This window comes from Rattus rattus, chromosome 9, assembly GCF_011064425.1.
Source record: "Rattus rattus isolate New Zealand chromosome 9, Rrattus_CSIRO_v1, whole genome shotgun sequence".
In the NCBI taxonomy this organism is placed as follows: Eukaryota; Metazoa; Chordata; class Mammalia; order Rodentia; family Muridae; genus Rattus; species Rattus rattus.
In genome coordinates, this window is record NC_046162.1 from 77,241,607 (window position 1) to 77,267,036 (window position 25,430).

The following is a 25,430-nucleotide window of genomic DNA, read 5'->3' on the forward strand; positions in this document are numbered from 1 at the left end:
GATAGATAGATAGGTAGGTAGGTAGAGATAGACAGGTAGATGTTACAAAGTTTCACAATCTTAATCCCATCATTGATTTACCGTTCAGTTCTTTCCCCCCAGCAAGGCTGTGCCACCTGTGAAGACTGTTTCCATTGTGAAGTCATGCAAACGCCTAAGTGCTGTTCACCCACCACTGCCCTCTCCAGGGCTTCAGCAAGTGATGAGTCTTGGATGGGTAACTTCGCCTCCTTGGGAATCTTAAGCAGGATTAAATAAGAACATCCCATTTCAAATCACTGTCGTCCTTCTTGCATTTCCTTTGATCTGGGTATTTACATTTCTCTTCCTGGGGAACTTTAGACATTCTTGCAAGGCCTAGGCTGCGGGGGGGGGGGGCGTTTAGAACTCTTTATGCTGCAAGCTCTCTCAGCTTCTTGTTCTTGTACACTTCTACTGGACAAGAGAAAAAGACATCTTTTCATACAGAGCCTCCTTCCAAATCCTCTTTTGGATATTTTTGCTCAGATTATATAGGGAAAATTCAGGATCTCCGCAAGGACTTCTTAATGGGGATTTGTTTTGAAAGCTGGACGTGAAATTGGGTCACATACACTTTCATATCTGATACTGTTGTCTTGGCAAAACTGAGGTAGGCAGAGTCTAATTCTTCTGTCCCACTTTGAGATTCCTGACTCAATGTCTAGAATGTGAGGTCAGCTAGTCAAGGAGTCAGGTATAAGGCAACCACAGAGATCTGAAGCTGGGCTTTGGTACTGTTTCTCCTACTTATGGAGGAAGTTAGATATAAGGAAAATGAGCCGATTGTAACTACACCCTAGTTGTCATGTCTCCTGAAGATCAGAGCACTCTTTTGTTGTTCGTCACCATTGAGTCTACTTGGCTCTTCCCGCTCTATCAGACACTAAGACATTCGCTCCTTCCCAGTTGCCACACATACATCCATATGAAGTAGTACAAGACGGGGACCCTGCCCGCCTTGAGGCCTTCATAAGAGGATCATGTGAGAGAACACTCTAGAAAGGAGATCCGCATCTCATAATTTGAGAGGTGGAAAAAAAAAACACCTTACCTCATGTATATGCATCTCATTTCACAAATATTTATTACAGTCTTTGAAATCCACAACTTAGTGTCAACTGTATGGGTAACCCCCTTCAAGACAGCCCATGCCACTCTTTCTAATCTTTCTCTTCAATATAAAGTTTGCTTTATTGAGTAGGCTGCTATGAAAACTGTGTCTCTTGTCTGAATTCATTGAAGAAGACAAGGGGAACCCCATAGGAAGAACAACAATATCAACCAACCAAATCTTCCAGAGCTCCCAGGGACTAAAACACCAACCAATGAGTACACATGGAGGGGCCCATGGCTCCAGCTGCATATGTAGCAGAGGATGGCCTTGTTGAGCATCAATTGGAGGAGAAGCCCTTGGTTCTGTGAAGGCTCGTTTCCCCAGCGTAGGGGGATGCCAGGGCATTGACATGGGAGTGGGTAGGTGGGAGTGGGAGCACCTTCATAGAAGCAGAGGGAGGAGAGATGAGATAACATTTGAAATGTAAATACATAAAATATCCAAAGGAATAAAAGAAGAAGACAAGGACAGTGGAGAAGTCTTCAGCCAGTAACAAAGAGGATAGGGGAAAAGCCAAAGCAGGTGGGCAATGATAGCAGCTTAGTTGAGACATGGTGAATGCTTGGAAGGAAGAGATCAGTGAGTAGATTTGGGAAGTTTTAAAGAGATATAATAGAGATAATTATTGATTTGACTGTTGAGAGCAGTGAGTGGCGTGGGGGGTGGGGAGAAAGAATGGGAAAAATGGTTAACTCTGATCCCTGTAGCTTAGCCAACCAATGAAGAAAAGTGTGAGACTGCACCACTCTGCAGGAGGAGTGTGGATTAGGTGGGGGCTGAGTGTGTGAATAGGGAGATTTATGAATGAATTGTTTTGTTTGATGAGTTCTAAGTTTTACAGTTGTATTTATGAGCCTGGAGTTTGGGAAGGGTTCAGGATAAGAGCTATAAATTTAAAACTCATCTGCGGAGAGATGGTTTTTAAATCCCTGAGATTGGAAGCAATTAGTTAAAGGAAAGTGTCCTTAGCGAGCAGGAGAAATTCTAATGGGGTATCTTTGACCCTAATGCTTAGAGTCTTTTGGGAGGTGGATCAAGAGCAAGAGAGGATTAAATGAGTTCAATGAGATGAATTGTCACAGGAAAGTGAGTTATGAGACCTGACCAAATTGACTAACAAACAAAGAGGTCAGATAAACAGAGAAGCAACAGGATAGAAGTGGGAAAGTAGACAAGAGAAGGAGAGAGAGAGAAGAGAGAGGGGGGAGGAGAGAGAGAGAGAGAGAGAGAGAGAGAGAGAGAGAGAGAGGGGAGGAAGGAGGGGGAAGGGAGGAGGGAGGGAAAGGAAAGGGACATTTTAGAAGGGGCCGAGTGCTGTTTCATCAATATCATTAAAAAGGGTTGTTTCTTTTTACTTTAGTTGAGTGATTCAAGATCACTGAACTGTAGTGCTGAATGAGTTGAGTGGAGACTGACCATTTTCCTTTTTATACATTCCTCTCAATTTTCCAAAAGTGACATATCATCAGAATGAAGACACGGTTAATTACTTTGCCAAGGAATACTTGAGATCTATGTAAATGATAAGGATTTGCGTCCTTTGAAGCAAAATCAAAGTCACTGGGAGAGAAGGGTAATGGGGAGATGATCACTCATGGACAGAGAGTAGAAAACAAAAATAATTATCAAGGCAGATGAGGATTGTCTCTTTAAAAACTGGTTCTACACTACAAAACAATTATTATGATAGAGAATTTTTAGTAGACATTTTACCAATAAAGTAGAATTTTCGTTACCTTTGGTTGGCTTTGTTTTCATTATAAGACATCATTGCTCATCTTCTAACATAACTAATTGATTAATTACTTTTGATTTTAATGTTTTAAATTTCTCTCTCTCCCTCTGCCTCCCTCTCCCTTTCTCTCTCTCCCTTTCTGTCTCTCTGTCTCTGTCTCTCTCTCTCTCCTCTCTCTCTCTCTCTCTCTGTATGTATGTATGTATGTATGTATGTATGTATGTATGTATGTATGCATATATAGGTATTTGGGGAGACCTGAAGAACATGCCAGATATCCTGGAAGTAGATGTTGTTTTTGAGAACTAAACTTTGGTTCTCTGCAAGAACGGTACATGCTTTTAACTACCCAGCCATCTCTGTATCCTGACAGTATATGATCATTGATCAAAATTCTGGAGACAGAAATGTCAAAGATGATGGTACCAGCATTTAGGGTCTATTAAGGACCTTTATCCTAGTCCTTGAATGACAGGATGTCAAAGGATAGGATTAAGGGATATTTTCCACACATCTTTTTATTTTTGTCTTTGAAGACCCTGCCCATATCAACCAGTTCCTCCCAAAGTCCCCACCTTTGAATACTTTTGCAGGGGAGATAAAGTTCTTTTAAAAAGTTGTCTTCCATCTAAACTTTTTCTTCCTGAACTGACTTTTCCTACAAGTAATAAAAATAATTTATCTATTTTGAAGTTCAGTTTATAAAAATTTCTGAAACCCAACACATTTTAGTGATTTCTTGAATACTACAAATGTCTTACTTAAAAAAAAAATTACAACACCATATGTGTACAGTTCCCATGAGTAGGTTTCAGGGAAGTTTTAACAGTTAATGTAGGTTTTTTCTTTCTTTTGAAAGCCAGCCTGCGGGTTTAGTGCTTATTAAAGTAAGAGACTGAGTGTAGAAGGTTGATTGAAGATTTGAAATGGGAGCTGCACTAAAAGCTTAGTGATGGAGCACTGCCAGAAAGCCCCCCTAAACTAGCCTCCTACTTACCAAAACCTGTTGATACAGTCCCTGGATTCGTCATCTTCCATATGCTTTGGTCACGTAGACATACGGGAGACCAGGCCATCATTATTCTCTCTCTGAAGGTTGCCTTCAAATACTATGCCAAGTAAGCGACTATTGAGAAGATGGAAATGTTTTCTATCTGAATCATTCATTCTGTCTTTCCATGACACAAACCCTCTCAAAGTCCCAGATGCAAGCCTTTAATTTTTAAAAATCCAAGCCGTGTGGTGGAGTCCACCCGACTATTAAAAACACAAACCCTGTAGCCACAGACTGGCCAGTCCTGAAAGCAAAGCTATGTGTGAAGTCTGACACGGCTTGTCCACTCCAAGCAGCGAAGACGACGCTCCCACTGACGAGGCAGAGCAGTCTCTGCGAAGGCACACAATGCACTCATTGTTGTTCACGACGTCGGGTCTTATCAGCCGGAGCTAGAGGATGCATCCAGAGAGGTGAAAAACACATTCACAGACACAAGAAAAGACAGCCTAGTCAACATACCTGATGGCCTGGCAGAGTTGGATCCAGAGAATAATATATCATGCAAGGGCTGGCATGGCGTAGGAGAATCTATAATGAAGAGCATGTAGAGTTCAACGAGGACCTCCGGTGTAGGGTTTGATAGTCAATACCACAATGCGACCACAAAGAAGTGAGGATTCTCCTAAGAACAACAAGATGCTGCATTATAAAATGGAGAGAGTTGCATGCCATATCCACATGACAAAAGTGTGGGCTTAGAAATACACAAATGAAAGACACACACACACACACACACACACACACACACACACACACACACACACACACACCCTCTGATATTCCTGAGTTAATGTATTTTAAAAATCTACACTTTATCTTTGCTTCTTCTAGGTGACCCCCTACCTTTGCTGGTGACACTTCTGGGCAGCCCTTCAGGGTGTTGCTTTCCTTCTCGTACCTACACAGCCATTACTCCTTCCTGTTCCTTCCCAGCATGGTTCGTCCCACTCCTTCTCAGGGTGGACCCTTTCTTTTCCCTCTCTCGTTCTTCCGCCAGGAACCTAGAAGTCCTGCCCCTTTCACCCTTCCCAGCCATTGGCTGTTAGCTCTTTATTGATCAATCAAACATCAGTTAGGGACAGGGACCTTCAGTGTTTCCACACAGCATCCCAATTTGGGGGGCTGAATGAAGACAAGGCATTAGTACCAATTCCTAGCAGTTATGTTCTTACATATGAATGTACATTGGATAATTAAGATATTAAATGAATCCTCCTTATTGTTGGCCTTCCTCCACAAAATCTGTAACAGCTTCACAAGAAAGTTTATAGATAACAGGCAGTGACATAGAACCCAGAGAGTATTTTTTTAAAATACAAAAGATTTAAATGATCTGAATAAAAACCAAAGTTCAGAAAACACTTTAGATGGGGTCTGGAGAGTTGGCTCTTGCAAAGAAGGAGGGTTTGGTCTTCAACACCCACTTCCTTTGGTTCACATTTGCTTCCACCCCAGCTCTAGTCTATTCTCCCTCCCTCTTTTGGCCTTCACGGGCATCGTCCATGCCTCCACAGAGACACGCAAGCATACGCACAACGCACAATTTCTTTTTTGCATTAATCAATTAATTAACTAATTCACTTTACATCTGATCACAGCCCAACCTCCTCTCCTTCCAGTCCCAACCTTACAAATTCTCCCTCCCATTATTCCTTCCACTCATCCTTGGAGACTGGGAAGCCACCCTTGGATACGGCTTTGCCCTGGAATGTCCAGTCACAGTAAGACAAGAGCAGTGTCTCCCACTGAGCCCCAGCCAGGCAGTCTAATCAGAGGAAGAGGACCCCATGGCAGGCAGCAGAGACAGAGGCAGCCTCTGCTCCAATTTTAAAACTAAATTTCTATTATTTTGCATTACAAAAGATGCTTTCTACTGAGGCCAAGTGTTTGGTTCCAACGGAAGATGGTCCCAGACTGCCATGTGGCCGAGGCTGCCACTTGGAGTTTAGAGGTTAATTGGTTATCCTTCTCAAGTACTGAGTTGCCAATCCAACTCAGCATGACTGAAACAAACACATGTGATATTTTAAGTAACGCGTCTGTGACATATGGAGGGATACTGAAACGCCATTAGCTGTTTCTCTTCAGTGGTCACGTCACTTTCGCAACTCCGAAGTTCTGCCCAGTGACAAGAATAGAACGCTGGGGCATTTGCCACGTCATTGTGCGTCAGTCTAAATGGAACATTTCCTACCCAAAGTGAAAATAGCCTACTTTGGCACTTCTCTGGGCTTGGGAAGGAAAAAAACAATCATCTGTCATAGACACTATTTTTATGAGGATTTAACTGGGCACAAATTGAATTTGTGGCTTGGCCAAGGACATAAATATTTGCAAAACATCTTGAGGATGACAGTGATAGCCACATTGCCAGTGGGAGCAGCTTAAAAATGATATTATAGTGTTGCACGCCTCTCAAAAAATGCCGACTAACGAGGTGACTGGCCCACCATTCCTGCTACATACATTCATTCCCCATCATAAAATCCTGCCTTTGCAGAAGCATGTTAGCTCTCTTACAGTGCGACATGGGAAATTCTCTACAGAATTAAATGGCACCCAATGGCAGAACTCTTTAATTCCCATTTTCCCTGCCCTCGCCTCTGCTTTAGTTTTGAAGCCAGAGCAATTCTTTCAAAAACGTCATTCTAATATTATATTGTTTGCCATTAAATAAAGAGGTCTACTTGTTTAAAAAAAAAGACCATGTCCATTGAAGATCAATATAAACTGATGTGGAACTAGAGAGATGGTTCAGTGACTAAATATCTCCGTGGTGTCAAAGCATAAGAATCTGAGTTTGGATCACCTAGGACAATGCCTGGTGGATAGCACATGTCAAAATTCCAGCACTTCTTTGGTGAAGTGGGAGAAGTCAGGCATACACACGATAGAGCAAAGAAACTGGCCCTGCCTCAAGCAAGATGGAAGGCAAGAACTGACACTTGGGTTATTCTCTAGCCTTCATGTGCATGGATGACATTTATGTCACATATTGTACCTACATGTATATACATCATACAAATCCACAAGTACCAGACCTCACTCACATCCCTCCACACACCAAGTTTAAAAGAAGGAAAAGATGATATCCTTTTCTAAGAATTAGAGTGGCACAAGAGAAATAAATTTTAAAAGATTGCTCTTTGTCGTTTCTGTTACCCAAACAATGCACATAATTTTAGCTAAACTTGAATAGAGTTCTGGTAATTATTGTAGGTCAGGTCAAGTGGAGGTTTCCCGTGGGAGTGCGGTCTGAAGGAGATCTTAATTTACAGAAACTGGTTTCCCCGGTCCTTTTGTTCCCATGATATTAAGTGATCGGACACAATAATATTTGGAAATGATTCCTCACTCTCCTGTGTGCCAGGATGAGTTTGAAATGCATAAAACAGTTCCTAGGAAAACAAAAGCTGTTCTGTGCGTGTGACAGCTGATTACACTCTGTCAATTTCAGGGTGCATCCAACTGGATCCGGTATCCAGTATTACCTAACATCTACAGAAACCTTCAGCACTGAGGGAATTCCTGACACAACTTACTGATACAAGTTAGCCTAAGCATGAACCTTAAGCAAGGTGTGCTAACTACGCCCCTCCCAGGGATAAGTATATGGGCTGCATTTTTAGTAGAAAATATCCACAAAAGAAAAATTGACAGAGACAGACAGTAACTTAGTGTCTGTCTGAAGCAAAGACTGACTCCAAAAGTAAAAACCTAGGAGAAATCTCCCCTAGCCCACGGAAGGATCAGAGGTGTCTGTGGTGGTAAACATTCCCTAAAATTTAATAGTGGTCTCATTACATAACATTTTAACTGTACTAAACATAAATTTTGTTTGAATAAATCTGTTGAAAAATCAAAGAATCTGAAATTGCTTGGATATTTACCTGAGTCAGGACAATATCAGACACTTGTTACCCACAGTCAAACTTCTTGATAGACATTCTTCATGCTACAGTGAACTAGGGCTTTATTTGCTCCTCTACAAGTGTAAGAGGTAGAGTTGTTGCCTTGGCTCAAGTGGGACTGTGTCCAGTGCTTTCTTTAGCATTTTAGAAAGAGTTTTACAGTGCTGTAAAATCATTCTTTAATTCCACTTATTAAATACTGACAGTCAAGTCTGTGTTTAGCATATTAGCGCCCTCTCATGTGTGTGTGTGTGTGTGTGTGTGTGTATGTGTGTGTCTGTCTGTGTGTGTGTGTGTAGAATGGGTTCATAACAAATACAGACAGCTTCTGTCCTTAAAGTAAACATTGTCTATAAAATTAAACGATTAATAAAAACAGAAAAAAACCAAAGGATGTTTGAAATTGTAAAAGACTCTTAGATAAGTGAGTCTTGCAAGAGGTCACATTGTGATGGTCCCATATAGCCAGTATCAGGGATAGTTGGGAAGAAAATGGCATTTGCAAAACAGATGCTAAATTTGTAGTGTCAACTATGGGCTGATTGATGCCATGAGCAGTGTGGCATCAAGTCAACGTACCCTTGTAAATGTGAAACCGAAGTCTGTTTATCTTTTCTTTTGTGACCTAGTCAGTTGAGTAGACAGGCCCTAGAAGAAGAAAGATTGAATAGATGAAAGGAAGGCCAGGGATTTGGACCCCATGAGAATAAAATGATCATTAAATACCTTGGAGATGTCTCAGATCAGAAGACTGGCTAGCTAGCCATTATTCCCAGCCTTCTTTTGGTTCTTCCTATACTTGGCAAGACTGGCACTTGATTCAGGGAAACCGTATCTGAGAGATAAATGGAACTTACCTGACATTATACATCATTGAGGCTAGAGCAGGTGCCATATGTCCCTGAATATAGAGATCCTTTTGCTCTGCAGCCAAAATAGCCAAGCCAAAGATCCTGGGGAATGAGGCTGGCAAAGGGAATGAACGAGCATGGTAGAAAGGATGAAAATTAGGAACTGGCATTTGACATTCTTTTCCAGAACCAATAAGGGATGGTGATGGTGGCTACCATGGCAAATGTCTCACGAAAATGCCAACACACTAGCATTTCTCAGCAGAAGAAAAGACTAGACCTTGAGTTGCAACAGTCAGAGTTTAGGAATCGACTCTGATCCTTTTTCCTTCTTTCTTCTCACCCAACAACCAAGTCCTGGACACTGGTTTGTATGGTTCAAATGGGAAATGTCTCAACGGATCACATGCCTGAACATTTGCTCACTAACCAGTGCTGCCATTTTGGAAAGTGATGGAACCTTTGGGGTGAGAGACATCCATGGCAGTGCCGGATCACTGGAGGTGGGTCTTTGAGCTTCATAGCTCTGTTGGCTGCCATTCTCATCCTTCTTACTTGGCAGACGCCATGGGAGAACTGGAGGTACCAAGCTCCCACTTCTGTGGACAGGAGCCAGTCCCAGCCACCACCCCTTCACTATGATGGAACCATAGGCCAAAGAAAACCTGCCCTCCCTTTAATTGATTCCATCCCAAGGACTAGAAAAGAAACTAATACACTCTCTTCAAGAGATAACCAGTGCGTAGTCAAGGATATAGCTTGGTGAGTAGAGCAATGTAGATGACCATTAAAACCAGAGACGTCTCAGGTATTCGAAGAGAGGCTAACTAGCCATGATTTCTAGTATTCTTTGGGTTCTTTCTACACTTTGCAAGACAGGCCCTTGATCCAGGAAAACTAAATCTGAGCAGTAAATGGAACCTACTTGGTATTATACATTGTTGAGGCTAGAGAATGTGCCTTGTACCTCTGAATGTAGGGGTCCTTTTCCTCTGAAGACTAAACAGTGGTCTCATCTACAGCACTAAATTAGACCAGGGCAGGTGGTACATAGCATTAACACAATCCTAGCATTCAAGACACCTTGGCTGGAGATCCTGTTCAAGGTGAGTTCAAGGTTGGCTCGGGATACAAGAGCTGGAATCTCACAAAACAAAAACCCAACATTTTAACAACCAAACCCAGAGAGCCTCCTCTCGGATCCCACCCCTAACCTTACTTTGGATTGTCTAGGTCACTTCAGGCATTATTTTAGTGTTTTGTTGAAAGGTAACCCTCAGAGCTGCAGGGACGCCTCAGCAGTTAGCAGCGCTTTCTGCTCTTGCCAAGGACTGGAATTTGGTTCCCAGCATCCATGTTGGTTGACTCACAACAGCTCTATAGGATTTGGGGCCCACTTCCAGCCTCAGTGGATACCTGCATACATATGCTCATACCCACCTCCACTACCCACCCAACCCCGCTGCCCACAGACATACATACATAATTTGAAAGAAGATAACCTCAGAAAGGTGAAGCCATTTTCTAGGATAGATAAGCAATTTTATTATGCTGATTCAAAAACTGAATAATAACTAGAATTTATTTGAAGCACCTTATGATTCAATAAAAGATACACTATTTATTTTTTTTAATGGGCAAAATGCTTAAACAAATACCTCACCACGCTGAAGATATTCAACATCCCAACCAATGTCAAAAGCGTCCTCGAGGAAATGCAAATCAAAGCCACTTTGAGGCAGCACTGCTCATCAGAAAGGCCATCTGTAATGTAGGGACTTATTCATAGTGCGCACATGTTGTTCGTGGGTATTGTTTGTATTAAAGATGAGGAAAATGCTCATCTTGTTATCCTTTATTAAAGGAGTTTGAGCGGGCTTTCTTCTGCAGTAGAACCTCTTACTGTGAGTAAGCCATGATTTCCATAAAAGGCGGATGATTTTCTGAAAGCTTAGCTTTCCCGTGGTATTCTACAGACTTGAGCTTCTCAACTGTTGTTTGTTTTCAGGCTTTAGTCATCCCCTAGGGACCCATATCCCTAGGATCTCGCGTGAGAGTCTCCCTTGCAGCAGCTTGCCTTATGAAATACAGTAGACACAGGAAAGTTCTGATGTTGTCACCCAAATGTAGTTGGCCATAATGACATATCATGCTGCCCTCTCTTGATTGAAAACAAATCACAGGTGCCACAGACACTCAAAGGAAAGGAATAACCATGCAGGGACAAGAATACAAGAAAGTGGGATCTTTGGGAACTGTATTCGTAGCTGCCTACCACAACATGACCTGACAAAGGACTTGTATCCAAAATAGTAATGAATTCTACCACTCAATAAAAAGATATAGAGCTCAATTAAAACACAGGAAAAGCATTTGAGTAGGCATTTCTCATAAGGAGACACCTGATACCCAAAAAGTATATGAAAAAGTGCCCTGTATCATTAGTCATCAAGGAAATTCAAATTAAAACCACAAAGAGGTTCTAGTACACACCCACTACAAGGCTAAATTTAAGTGCCTGACAATACTGACTATTGTCCACCAAGCAGGCTGATTAGAACTCTTATTATTCCTCGTGGGAGTGCAAATGTACCAACCACAATGGAAAACACTTTAGCAATTTCTAATAAAGTTAAACACACACCTACTCATGACCCAACAATTCCACTCTAAGGTAGGTCTTAACAGTAATGAACACATGGTTCACACACATCGATGTTTTTCTTACTGTTATAACCTTGGGCTCTAGAACTGTGCCTAGGGTATAACAAGTACTTAATTCCTGTTTATCCAGAAATGAGTGAAGAATGGATCTGGTGAGATGGGTTAGTGTTTGAGAGCACTAGCTGCTCTTCAGAAGGACACAAGTTCATTTACTAAGAACCACGAGGGGCAATTCACACTGACTATAAATACAGCCTCAAGAGAGATCTGATGCCTCTGTTCTCCTCACACAGAGCCACTCACATGAACAAGCTCCCACACAGATCAACACACACACACATATAGAGAGAGAATGAAAATAATAACAAAGTAAATCTTAAAATAAATTAATAGAGGTGTTATGGTCTTTGTTGGTATCATGGTTATGATCATCGATCCTTTGATTTCCATGTAGAATGGAAATCTCTGGTTCTTTTCCCCAACAAACACTTGCCCTGTCTCAAACTCTTAATAGATTTAGATTACAACCTTTGCAAAGCATTTTAATGATTTCTGATGCGTTGCTAACAGGATCTTTGTTGAGCACCAGACACAGAACTTATTAAAATTCAGATTTCTGGGTTCTATCTAGAGATTTCTGACTCACTTGACTTGGAGATGGGTCTTGGAATTTTCATTTTTAACAAGTCCTGTTGGAGTGCCAGCGGTCTTCAGTGTTAACATACTCTAAACAGTAAGTCTAAGTGCAATAATGATGGTGACAGCCACGTGGTACTTCATTGTTATTTTCTAATATGCTTTTAAATGTCTGATAATTTCATGCATGTATATAGTATGGTTTAAAGAAATCTCCCCCATTTCCTCCTCTTTAGTTTTTCCTCCCTTATCCCTCCCACACCCTGACCTCCGACTTCATGTGCTGTTTGCTTTTAAGCTCTTTACATTTACTTAGTATTCCCACTATGTCCACACGTGTAGGGCCATGTCCTAGAGCATGGCTAGCCTTTCAAGGACTGTCTCCCTAGAGAACATTATTCCCCCTCCTCCCAGAGCCCATCAATTCCCAACAGCTTCTCAGATAGGGGTCAGACTTGATGAGGCCCCTCTCCCATTGATGCTAGGGTTTTGGCCAGCTTGATCTTGTCCAGGTCTTTGCATGAAGTCCAAGCTTCTTCAAATTCGTGCATGTGGTGGCCCTGTCACGTTCAACAAATAATGTTTCTCAGAGATAGCCACAAATGTCCACGACTTTCTGTACGTGAAGCCTTTCCAAAACCCCCTCTTCATGAAGATTTCTGAACTTCACAGGCAATGGGTATGACACATATTTTTACAGGGTGCTTTTCTATTTTGCTTTATAGTTTACAGTTCAGCCTTTGCATTTCATCTTGAAACATATTTATTTTCTCCCCACAGATGTGTATGATCCTAGTGTGCACTCATATTTAGGATAGGAACTCTAGATGCCTATGTGCCTATGTGTGTGTTTGTGAGTCTCTCTCTCTCTCTCTCTCTCTCTCTCTCTCTCTCTCTCTCTCTGCGCACATGTGTGTGTGTGTGTGTGTGTGTGTGTGTGTGTGTGTGTGTAGTGGTTATGAGTGATTGGGTGCCATCTTGCATCAGGTGTCCCAAACACAAACACATGTTCTAAGAGGTGATTCTTATGGAAATTCTTTTGTAAGCAATTACCCTTTTGATTATTAAGGGGTGGGGTTATAATGGCAAAGCATGGGATGATGGTAAGCAAAGGTAGGGAGGATTCTTGACAAAATCATAGCTCCAGTGGACTCTCAGAGGCTATCTGAGGTTGGAGAGATGTGTCAAACTTTCGCCATCCTTTTCACTAAACACCAGTTAGTAATCAGGTGAGAGGAAGGAGAACTCACATGAATACTTCTCTCTGTGGGATATAGGACAGAGATGCTCCAGTGTCATGAAATACCTTTCTTAGAAAACCTCAGATATTAACAAGTTCTTACAAGCAAAAGCACACAGGGAGTTGTCAATGGGTACAGGAACAGGACCAAGAGAATCTGCAGGGATCTCTAGGGAGGGCCCAGCACCCTGGAGTGTGTGAGGAGGATCAACAGTTTCAAATTAGTTAGTGTTGAGAACTTTTCTTTGGAGACATAGGGAGGTATTTTCTTCTTCTTTGGTACTTTCCCTGAAATTACATGTGCACCATGTGTATACTGTGCCCACAGAGGCTAGAAGAAGGATTTGAATGCCCTGAAATTGGAGTTACAGATGGTTGTAAGCCATCATGCGACTTCTGGGAACTGAACTTCGGTCCTGCCAAAGAGCAGCCAGCGCTCTTAACTGCTGAGTCATCTCTCCAACTCCTGTGTGCATTTTCTTGCATCCATATCAGGATGTTGGGTCAGAGCATGAGCATGTACCCTTTCTTGATCATACTCTACACTCTTCTTTAGTTTCCTTCTCTCCTACTGTGTCTAGAGTCACAGAGTCTGGAGTTGGACTAGGTTGAATTCTCCACAGAGCAGTGGTGGTCTGCAGCCTGTGGATTACGACCCCTTTGGGGGGATGTCGAATGCCCTTTTCATAGGGGTCGCATATCAGATATCCTGCATATGATATATTTACACTGTGATTCATAACAGTAGCAAAATCTCAGTTATGAAGTAGCAATAAAAATAATTTTATGGTTGAGATCCCAGCAACATGAGGAACTGTATTAGGAAAGCATTAGGAAAGTTGAGAAGCACTGGCCTGGAGTAAGCCTGTTCTTTCCTTTTGGGTTTGTTAGGAATCAGCCAGCCAATAACCCAGGCTTGAGAAGACCAGGAGACTGCCTTCCTTGTTCCAGAGGATATTGTTATAAAGAGGGTGAGGAAAGAAACTCATATTAGCAAAAGCCCCTCAGGTAGATCTCTGACTCATCCTGAAACTCTTAAAGCACGTTGCTTATGTGAAACAAATTTAGCAATGACCGAGTCTTCTTAGTGAGGAAATTGTAATATGTAGCTTCACATACTCTTCTGACAGTGAACTCATACCTGGACTTCTTCAAACACAGTTGCTTTTTTAGGGTCACATAACTGAAGCTCAACTTGATTCCCATCATGTGATCATATTCTCTGTTTCTACTGTGGCTTTTTTAATTAATTATTTTATTTTTTACATTTCAAATGTTGTCTCCGCTCCATGAATCCCGTAACCCATCCACTTTGCCACTAAAAGGATGCTCCCTCACCCACTTCCACCTCACCCTTGCAGCATCCCCCTTCTCTGGGGCATCAAGACTCCACAGGACCAAGTGCCTCTCCCTTCCCATTGATGCCAGATAAGGCAGTCCAAGCCATGGACCAGCCTATGTATTCTCTTTGGTTGGTGGTTTAATCCCTAGGAGCTCTGGGGGTTCCCGTTAGTTGAGACGGCTGTTCTTCCTATGGGCAAGTGCCTTCACTTCTTGAGCCCTTTCCCTAACTCTTCTGTTGGGGTCCCCAGGTTCACTCCAATGGTTGGCTGTGAGTATCTCCATCTGTCTTAGTCAAGTGCTGGCAGAGCCTCTCAGAGGAGAACTATACCAGGCTCCTGTCTGCCTGCACATCTTGACCTCAGCTCAAGAGTTGGGGTTTGGTGTTTGCGGATAGCATGGCTCCAAATGTGGAGAGGTCTATGGATGGCCTTTCCTTCAACCTCTGCTGCATTTTTCTCCCTGTGTTTCCTTTAGACAGGAAAAATTTTGGGTTAATTTTTTTGAGATAGGTGGGTAGCCCCCATACCGCAAACAGAGGCCATGTCTATCTACTGGAGATGGTCTCTTCAGGTTCTATCTTACTGCTGTTGGGCATTTTGGCAAAGGTCACCCCATTGAATGCCGGGGCCCTCTTGCATCCCTGTTGTCTGGGACTTTCTAGGAATTCCCCCATCCTCCCACACCGCTACAAATTCCTATTCATTCTCCTGGCCCTCTGGACTTCTCTCCTGTCTCTTCCCATACCTGATCCTACCCTCCCTCTTTTTTCCTCTTTCTCCCCTCTCTTACTGGGGCCCCTCCCCCCATTGGCCTCTTGTTATTATTTTCTACTGTGGTTTATGAAGAAGCATTAAAAAATGTGATAATCGGTGTGTGCATACCGTGTGTGCATGGTATAGTAAAGACAGAAAAGCTATGACTAGCTGATGCGTGAGAATTTTATTATTCAGATATTCCTTGGAATAGTAGCACTCTGTTTTGGGTAGTTTATTTTCTTAGCGTAATGCTAGTGACTTCCTATATGGATAAACCACTCTTCTCGTGATTTGGAAATAATTCTAGTAGATGTTACTGTCCATTACAAGAATTAACAGAATTTATTAAATTATCCAAGTAATCTTCGGGACCTAAACCTGAATAAAATATAACTATAAACACAATAATAGTACTGTTATAACTATTTGGTGTACTGAACAGGGATGAAGAGTTGAGCTGGGTATCAGTAGTACGTTTTGAGCAAAACCCTTGTGTATAAAAGGAAAATTGCTATGCTTTCCTCACGATCATGTTATTTAAAATAGTTCTTATAAAGTGTGCACTGCACAGCATCGTGTTGTGTCAGACCTGTCTCAGGGGCCTCTGCCCCCTTCTCTCCATTCATTTCCAAATCTGTTCTGAGGATAAACGTAGCTGTGACAGAATTTGTTGCAAGTTTTAAGTCAAGTTAATTGAAAACTTATACACTATAAAAAGAATTCTGTGGTGCTACATTTTATGTAACAATCCTTTATTTTCAAACCAATCGAAGCCCAGAAAGGAGAGAGGGAACATACAATAGAAGTAAGAGAAGAGTCACAGGAGAGATGACTTTTAAAATTCACTGTAAAGTTGTGGAGGAATGTAGGAGACCCACAACACACAACCTTACAGCTAATGACCAAAAACACAGCCAGTAAACAGATGATGGGATATTCCCAGAATCCAGGAGAGGCAGAGGTTGCACATATAAATCATGAGGTATGTTCAGCATCCTGGCTTGCAGAAATATAGAAGCTTAGGATAGTCGCCCAGAGACAACCACAGTTATACACACGTGGAGCTCTCCCTCTATCTTTATCCAGTCCTCACAAGGGCATTATTAGTCACTAAGCCTATCTGTAAGCTGAAAGGAAATGAGGGTACTGTGAGGATGGGAAGTCTCCAAGATGATTGTCTGCCCCTAACCATTGCTAGAAGAACGTTAAGAATGAGCACAGGCATTTTATTCATGGGTATGACTTACTAGAGTCAAGAACTGTGGGTCAAATCCAGCAAACGAGAGAGTCACGGTGATGCAACTTCCAGATGATTTCCCCCAGATCTGTCCTGTGAATAGTATCTGTTTCTGCTAGCAGTGACCAATGACAATATTCAGGGACAGTTGCCCGGGAAGGGAGTTTGTTAAAGATTAGTCATGGTTGCCCATGGGGTGATCTTATTTCAAATCCCACCAAAGGAAAAACAATGTGACCCAAGGAACCATGATATATAACACCATTATTACAGACATATGGTATGGTCCACATACAAAAGGATCCTCTGCATAGGGAACACATTCCAGAGATCAGAGGCCACAACTCAGGAGTTCAGGTGAAAGGATACATTTTTGTCTTACATAATTTTAATTCTTTTTTTTTTTTTTTTTGGTTCTTTTTTTTCGGAGCTGGGGACTGAACCCAGGGCCTTGCGCTTCCTAGGCAAGAGCTCTACCACTGAGCTAAATCCCCAACCTCCATAATTTTAATTCTTGATTGACCACATCAGTTTGGGACTGAGAGAAAGACATGTGTGCCACATCTATTCAGAAAATATTGCAATTTTCCCCTTCAGCCCGTGAAGAAGGTCACATAGCAGCGTTAAAGCAAGAAGGTGGATCTTCTGAATTTAGACTATAGCCTGAAGATCCCATGGTCATGAAACCAATCTTGTAGTTTAGCAAACACCAGAGACTGGTGAAGATGAGGAAAAGGCTGGAAGGTCATATGAGGGAACGTGGGAGCAATGGAAGTTACCTTACCTGTGTAGCTGCATGGATACAGGCTTCTTAAGAACCTTCTCTATGGGTCTTTAAACATCTATGAGTCCTGGAAATGGAGCAATCCCTGATTTACCTGACACCCAGTTCATTAGCTACCGATTCTCGGTGCCTTGTGTTTATCTAGACTGACTCCTCACTGCTTCCTGTGATTCTTCTAAACAACGGATCACTTCAACCCTACATGTATACATTTTAATCCATAAAAGTGTTTGAAATTCTTTGTTGGTTATAACCACATATTTTAGCATTTTTCCAACATGCTTAAACATTGTTTAAAACGTTACCATTGGAGGGAATTGCATTCTACTTTTATCTCTCCATTTCCTTACATTTCACTCTTCATTGAAAGCTGCTTTTTAGCTGATATTAGAATGATATCCTTTCATAAGCTTGATGGTTCCCTCCTTTGCATAATCATCCTGGATGAGAATTTTGGTTCACAAGAGACTCAGGTGTAGCTTAAAATTGCTTCCTAGACATAGAAGCCCCTTTTAAATTTAGGGACGATCTTTAAGTTAGTTTTCCTATAGTTCCAGTTATTGGCTAGTCAGTCATGTTTTCCCTCATTGGTCCAAGAAAGGATTCTGGTGGGTGAAAAAAAATCAGCTCCCAGCCTTAAGGTACTTAGAAAATTTTAGGGTAGACTAAATATGTCAAACGGCAGTAGTGCATGCAGAATATTTGTGCACCTCTGGAAAATGTAGGAAAAGGCTGAAGGAATTCAGAAAGAATTAAAATTCCCATTCACTGTGAGGGTCAGACATACACATAAAATATTTGTAGATTGATTGGAAAAATTAAAAAATATATTCATGAACATGATATCTGCTTGGTAAATATATACCTGAGCTTATGAAATATGTCTTATTTTTTATTCCCAGGAATTGAGCAAACATAAGCAAACTAGCCAAAATAAATAAATAAATGAGGTCTGTTTACTATTTCAATGACATATATTTGTGTGCTTGACGGACGGGAGCCTTTGCGTAGTCGTCTAGATGCTTACGCCATTTGAATTGCATGTAAGTGGTCACGGAGAGGAAACAAAACAAAACACAGGAGGCAGAAACAAAGATCTCAGCCATGAAGACTTTGTCTCATTCTGTTCAGAGCAAAGGCAAAGCAACAATAGACACAAGGACTCCTGGTGAGTGACGGCAGATTTATTTTTATTTTACGCATATGAGCGGTATGTACGCCTTGTGCACCACTCGCAAGCCTTGACCGCCGAGGTCAGAACGGGGCATGAGATCTCCTGGGATTAGAGTTACAACATGGGTGCTGAGAACCTAACCCAACGTGGCTTCCCTCCCAGAGCTGCAGATATTCTTTTCTGCTGAGCCATCACCCCAGCTGGAATCCCGGAACTTAGATTATGTTGCGTTGTGCTTATCGCGATGAGAGCGGCTGTCACATCAAATCTTCATCCCTCTGTCCTTTACAGTCCTTAACTGCCAAAGGCGGCCATTATGCAGAAGAATAGAAATTAACCAGTCCCTATCTTAGCGTGGGTTTCAACTGTTGTGATGAAATACCATGACCAAAAACAAGTTGGCAAGGAAAGGGTTTACTGGGCTTACATTTCCACATTGTAGTTCACTGTTGAAGGAAGCCAGACGTCTAGTTTATCTAAAGAGAAGCATAAAAAATGTGTTAATATATGCACCCGATTTAGACCAAGAAGAATTCTGAATATATCACTGATTATGAATTTTTAACATTTAAAAAATTAAGTTGTATTTAATTGAACAAAGGCATTCTTAAATGAACCTTGACAAACTCATGGTTTCCCTGTCGCATATTTTCATATATATATATATATATATATATATATATACATACATACATATATATATATATATATAATTTTAAATCTTTACCAACTTATTAAGTACCCTTTCTCCATGGACGCACTCTGTAGCTGGGGGCCGTGCAAGTCAGAGCGTTGCATCTCACATCACTGTCTTCATAAGCGAGAGTTCATTGAAGAATGAACTCCACTGTTTAATTTTAGTGTGGACACGCATTCAGAGTTCAGAGCAGTTCCGAAAGCTTTGCTGCCACACAACGGCATTGCACCAAGGTATCCTAAATAATGCTCACTGGCTGCTGGTGCTGAAATCGTTCCAAATATCCTGGATTGAGCATCCCATTTCAGAATTATTTTATTTCCAGGTTTTGGTACAGAGAGGCTCTCCGTCCATTGCCTTAGGAGAAACATCCATGGTCTGCTAGCCGAGATGACAGCTGTGGGATGTGGATATATCTGTATACAGTTTCGTTCTGTTTGGGAAGCAGCCATAACTCAGTTGCAAAAAGAAACAATGTCAAATTTCTCCTGGGCCATAGGCATTATGTGGTGGCATAATTGAAAGAACTGAGAATACCAGACATTGGGTCTAGATTGTATTTCTTGTTACACATTCACCTGTAGTTAGTTTTGTGTTTCTGACAATTCTTCCCCATTTGTAATGGATGCTAAACTCGTTTTTGACTTTGTTTGGGATGGTTTGTATATGCTCAGCCCAGGGAATGGCACTATTTGGAGGTGTAGCCCTGTTGGAGTAGGTGTGCCACTGTGAGTGTGTGCTTTAAGACCCTCATCCTAGCTGCCTGGAAGCCAGTATTCTCCTAGCAGCCTCCAGATGAAGATGTAGAACTCTCAGCTCCTCCTGCACCATGCCTGCCTGGATGCTGCCATGCTCCCACCTCGATGACAATGGACTGAATCTCTGAACCTGTAAGCCAGCCCCAATTAAATGCTGTCCTTATAAGAGTGGCCTTAGCCATGGTGTCTGTTCACAGCAGTAAAACCCCAACTAAGACAATGTTTAACTTCATTTTAATTTGTTTTATTTTTCATAGGTGAGTGTTTTGCCTGCATGCATGTTTGCCCACCACGTTTGTCTGGTGCCCAGGGAGGTCAGCATAGGGCATCAGCTACATTGGAACTGGAGTTAAAGATGGTTGTAACCTACCACATGGCTTCTGGGACTTGAACCCAGCAAGAGCAACAAGTACCTTTAACCCCTGAGCCATCTTTTCAGCCCCTCTGTTTAATCTCCCCCTTTGAACTTTATTTCATCCTCAGGATCAGTAAAGATCGATAAGCAAGTTCTTGTCCAAGTCTTCGTCAGTTTGCTTCTCTCTCAGCTAATCCGTGCTGCTCAATTCCAGCATCCTCGCGATCACTGTGGAGAAGGTAAGGATACAGCTTTCCCTGGAACGTTCCTTAGACTGTCTATGTTTCAAATTTGTCCTTTTAACGACTACAACATCAGCATCAGGGTGTTCCCTAGACCCCACTTTGAGAACTCTGTGTCCATGCACTGCATCTGTAGCACCGCTGACTTCTCTGATGACAGAGAATGTGAAGAGCTGGAGTGAGGGCAGGAGGACTTTTGTGTGCACTACCATCTTGTTACGTTCAAGCTCAGAGACACCAGTCTCCCTTCCGCAGTGTAGCCTTGGGCACAGCCAATCCTCATCGCCTACTTCAGATCATCTGCCCATAGGTTACTTCTGTGCTAGAATGTGTCCTCACAGGGATTCTGGGGCATTTGTGTGCACTAAAGTCAAAACCCTGCTTTCCAGAACTCTTCTTCACTCTGCGCGATCTGTCGATCGCCTCCTCCAAACACATCGCTTTTGATCTTCATCAACGGCATGATGTATGAGCACAGCCACTGGTTCACCCAAACACTGGGATGCTCTGCAGCAGCGACTGTCAACCTTCCTATTGTTGCGACCCTTTAATATAGTTCCTCTCCTCATAGTGATCTCCCCACACCATAAAATTATTTTCATTGCCGCGTTGTAACTGTAATTTCACTACTGTTAGGAATCATAAGGTAAATATAAGGAGATCTGATATGCAGCCCCGGGAAAAAGTCATTCGAAATCCCCAAAGGGTTTCAGACTCACGGGTTGCGAACCACTGCTGTGAGAGAGCTAAGCAATGAAGTGATTAGGACACTTTCGACATTTTGAGGCGGAGATTTCCCCTCGCGGGTCAACACAGGCGAGTTTAATTGGACCAAAGATAAAGGGGTAAAAATACCTCCAAACGCACGCGTATGCTCATGGTACATAGCCATACTTATAGTTGCGAGTGAGCAAAGCCGATCAGAACTGAGACGCTCTTAGCGATGTTTTCAACCGGACCTTGGCAGTTTCCTTTTGGGTGTGGGCTTTAACAGTTACCAATGTATGCGTATCTCATGTTGAGTTTAGATTCATTGTCTCTGCATTACTACTCTTAGCGAGTTTATCTCTCCAATCCATGTGCTCCTTTTTTCCATAATACCTCAACCCCCACGCTGTGCTGTCTTTCTTTCCATACCCCTGCCTCCCTTCTAGATCCCCCAGCACTCTCTGCTGACTTTGCAACTTCCCTGGTAGGTTTGCCTTAGACTGAAGGGTAAGTTTGGGTGGTATTTCCTCCGTGGGGCTCCCCAGCCATCCCAGAAGGGGCAGACAGCTTTCTGGCTCCTGTCTGTCGATTCCCGATCAGAAGGCTCTGTTCTGCTGTGAGTGTCTAAAAGCCACCTTTGCTCAAAAAGGATAATAAAAACGTTCAGTCAGACATCGAGGCAGCTTTCCAAACTGCTGGCTGACAATTCCCTAGTTAAGAGAAGCCTGGCTCCAAGCCATGCAAATTAACCCTTTTCCCTCTAGGTTTTAACAGAGGTGTTACTACTGTGGTGCCTGAAACAGAAGGCCAAGAAAGGCAAGAAAGGGAGGGGCTTGGCCATGAAAGAGGACTAGGACTTCTTTAGGCAACCTTATACTGATGTTGCAATTTTTCTTTCACGTTTGAACAATTTGCGCCCCACTAAGTAAGATGCTGTGAAGGGAGGCGGTCAATATGTTTCAAAGAACAGCATTGCAGGCTGACATTCATATCTCCCCGGCTTTTTAAAAACCACGAAAGGATTGATATTGGGGTGTGTGTGTGTGTGTGTGTGTGTGTGTGTGTGTGTGTGAGAGAGAGAGAGAGAGAGAGAGAGAGAGAGAGAGGGAGGAGGGAGGGGGGGAGGAGAGAGAGAGAGAGAGAGAGAGAGAGAGAGAGAGAGAGAGAGAGAGAGAGAGGATGTGTGTGGTTTTCTTTTCAATATATATGAGGTATTTGGCTTTCTTCCAAAGCTGGCTTGCTCTAAGTTGAGCTTACTTCCCTCTGAGGCCAATGAGTCTAATGTACAAAAGGAGATAGAAAAGGTAGCCATAAGGGGACTCCTTCTCTGTGGCAGTCACCTACTCCAAGCGGCATCAAAGGTCATTGTCAAAGGTCACTGTCTTCAGTCTTCTTCACTTTCTAGCTCTAGACAGAGGGTGCTCATGAAAGAAGTTAATGCCTTGCTCCATGCAAAACCTTAAACATGATACAGCCAAAGGACTCAGGTCTAACAAGAGAGAAAGCGAGACAGAAAGAAAGAGACCTTAAGAGCCAGTAATGCTAACACCTTATTGGCTTTGGCAACCACCTAATGGCCTGTGTTTGAATCGCATCTGAAAGGTTTGTTGCTGAATTTTTATACCCTTCTTCACTAAAGAGGATCACTGGGGAAAGGACTTCCTTCCGGGGAGAGCAGAAGGCATGAAAATTAATTCTGATAGATAGTCATCATCATTAATTACTACCAATAATTACTATCGTTTTTTTTTAAAACATCGTCACTCCAATGGAAGATTTTTCAAATGCTCCAAAACCATCTCGAACAGACTAGAGTAGCAGTTTCTTACGATGAGCATAGGAATAAGTCTTTCTGATAAGCAGGTAACCATGTTTCCTCTCTCAAGAACCATCTTTAAGCCCAGTTAATCGTCTGCAGCCCCTGAGGTACTGGATCACATTACTAAGAACTGGAAACATTTTCTGTGTTCAGCGGACCAACGTACAGTCTGAGTAAGGAGGAGACTCTCAGTCAAGATTCTAGCACAATCCGAATGAGGAAATTGGCTCTGAGGTGAAGCTCGACAACATCTACCCCATCCCAGGCACAATATTTCGTACACCAAAAGGAGTGTATTTTACCCAAATAATTGTTTTGATTTACATTCTATAGAAGCCACAGGCATTAACAACTTAAATTGAAGAGAGATCAAGAAGGTCTCCCTTTGCCTCCAAGTGCTGAGAGTAAAGGTGAGTACCATCACAAACTGAAAATTATATACTTTAGTAACAGTCTGTCTTGTGACCATTGTGTCCATGTTGCTTAAGTTCTCAAGATCCTCGAGACCCATTTGAAATGTCTAAATTTAGAATTTGTTTCTCGGTTTGCTTCTGAATCAATGTCCTTGAGGCCTTCGTGTCTTTTCGGAGGGAGGAGCTCCTTGACTGGCTATCCGATTCAAAGTGATCAACCCGGAAAATAACCACAATAGACTCATCGGGTGTTTATATCTCTGTGCATGTCAACTGGGGAGGAGGTGCAGGGAGGTGACATTGGAGGGTTTGCAGGGAGGAAACAGGCAAGGGGGCTGGAGAGCAGATAGGGAGGGTGGAGTGATGCAATTATATTTTAATTAAAATTGTAAAAATACAACAAATCAAAAACCAAAACAACAATGACAACAACAACAACAAAAAACCCTGGCATTTTGGACATTAGATTCTCAGAGCAAATATTCCAAGAAAAGCAGGCAAAGGCTCTTGGCCTTTGATGATCTTATCCTGGAAGCCATAGAACACGTCTTCTGCCCCATTCTCTTTCTGATACGTAAATCATGGAGGTAAGCTCAGGTACAAGGGGACAGAGGAATTCCACTTAGTCATTATGTATCGCCAAACATGGATTGGAAAATAAGTGCTGTAATGCTCAAATTTGTGACCATGACTGAGAACTTTAACCTGTTTGTGAGAGAGGACAGAAATGACTGAGATGTTAACAGTTAATAAACCCATAATGCTATTGTATCTGTCCTAAATTCTCAAGCTAACCCTTAGACCTCGTCCCAGGACACACCACTTTGTGTGTGTGTGTGTGTGTGTGTGTGTGTGTGTGTGTGTGTAAAGACACAGGCATTTACAATTTTAAATTTCAGATAGAGTGGCTATAAAAGAAGTCTGTCTATATTGGGAGAGGAAAAAAATTCAGCTGAACCATTCAAACAATTAATATTCTGAATTTACGTAAGGTGTAGTCAGAACAAGTGCTAACTGATACGTTAGCCAATAACCTCAAGTTTTAGCCTATGAATAGCTCACCATATCCAGGATCAGCTAAAACATTAGCTAAACCAGAAAAATAAATGCAAATGAACGGGCAAAATTCAACACCAAATCCACTGCAGTCCTTAGGTTAATAGCATTCGATTTTGCACCGCTATTGATTCAATTTATTTTTTATCCCTGATATTTATCTTAGCGGTGAGCAATAACCTCTTGGCTGGAATGGTCAGGTGGTGTTTCCCGTCCAGCGTGTTGCTGCTGGTGTGTACCGGCACGTTCTGATCCAGCTTTTGGAGCAGAAACAATCCAAACTTGTATGGAGAAAGCCTCCATGGGTTTGTGTTGGCATCCGAGAAGTCTAATTACACACATCCAAATACACAGGGGAGAAATGGAAGGCTTTCCCCCATTGACTTGGGAAAGTCAGTGGTTTTGACCTGTAGTGCTTGAATGAAAAGATCCAGGCTAATTATGGGATTGTATGTTTAAACGGTTATTTCTTTACAGGCTACTCGTGGCACAGCTACGAGTTTAATTTTCATTTGGATCTGTGCTTTCTATGGGCTCTCTATGCCGAGACTTTTCAATCCGGTGAAGTACATACACATTAATCGGGAATAACTTCGTGAATTCCGCGCCTGCATTCTGGCCTACAATGTAAAGATCGCTCTGGGCATGTTCTTGGTTTATTTTATATGCGCTTCACCTCTGGTTATAAGGATAATGCAATTCTCTGTTTAAGTCACTTTGCTCACCATGTTTGCTCTGAAGGCTTCATAGGTCCAGTCGCCTGCAATTCTGTTTGACAAATTGGTCAGTTAAAACACTGAGAGTTTTTCAGGGTTTTGCAGAGCAAGGACACACAGCTCGAATGAGTGACTAATTAGGT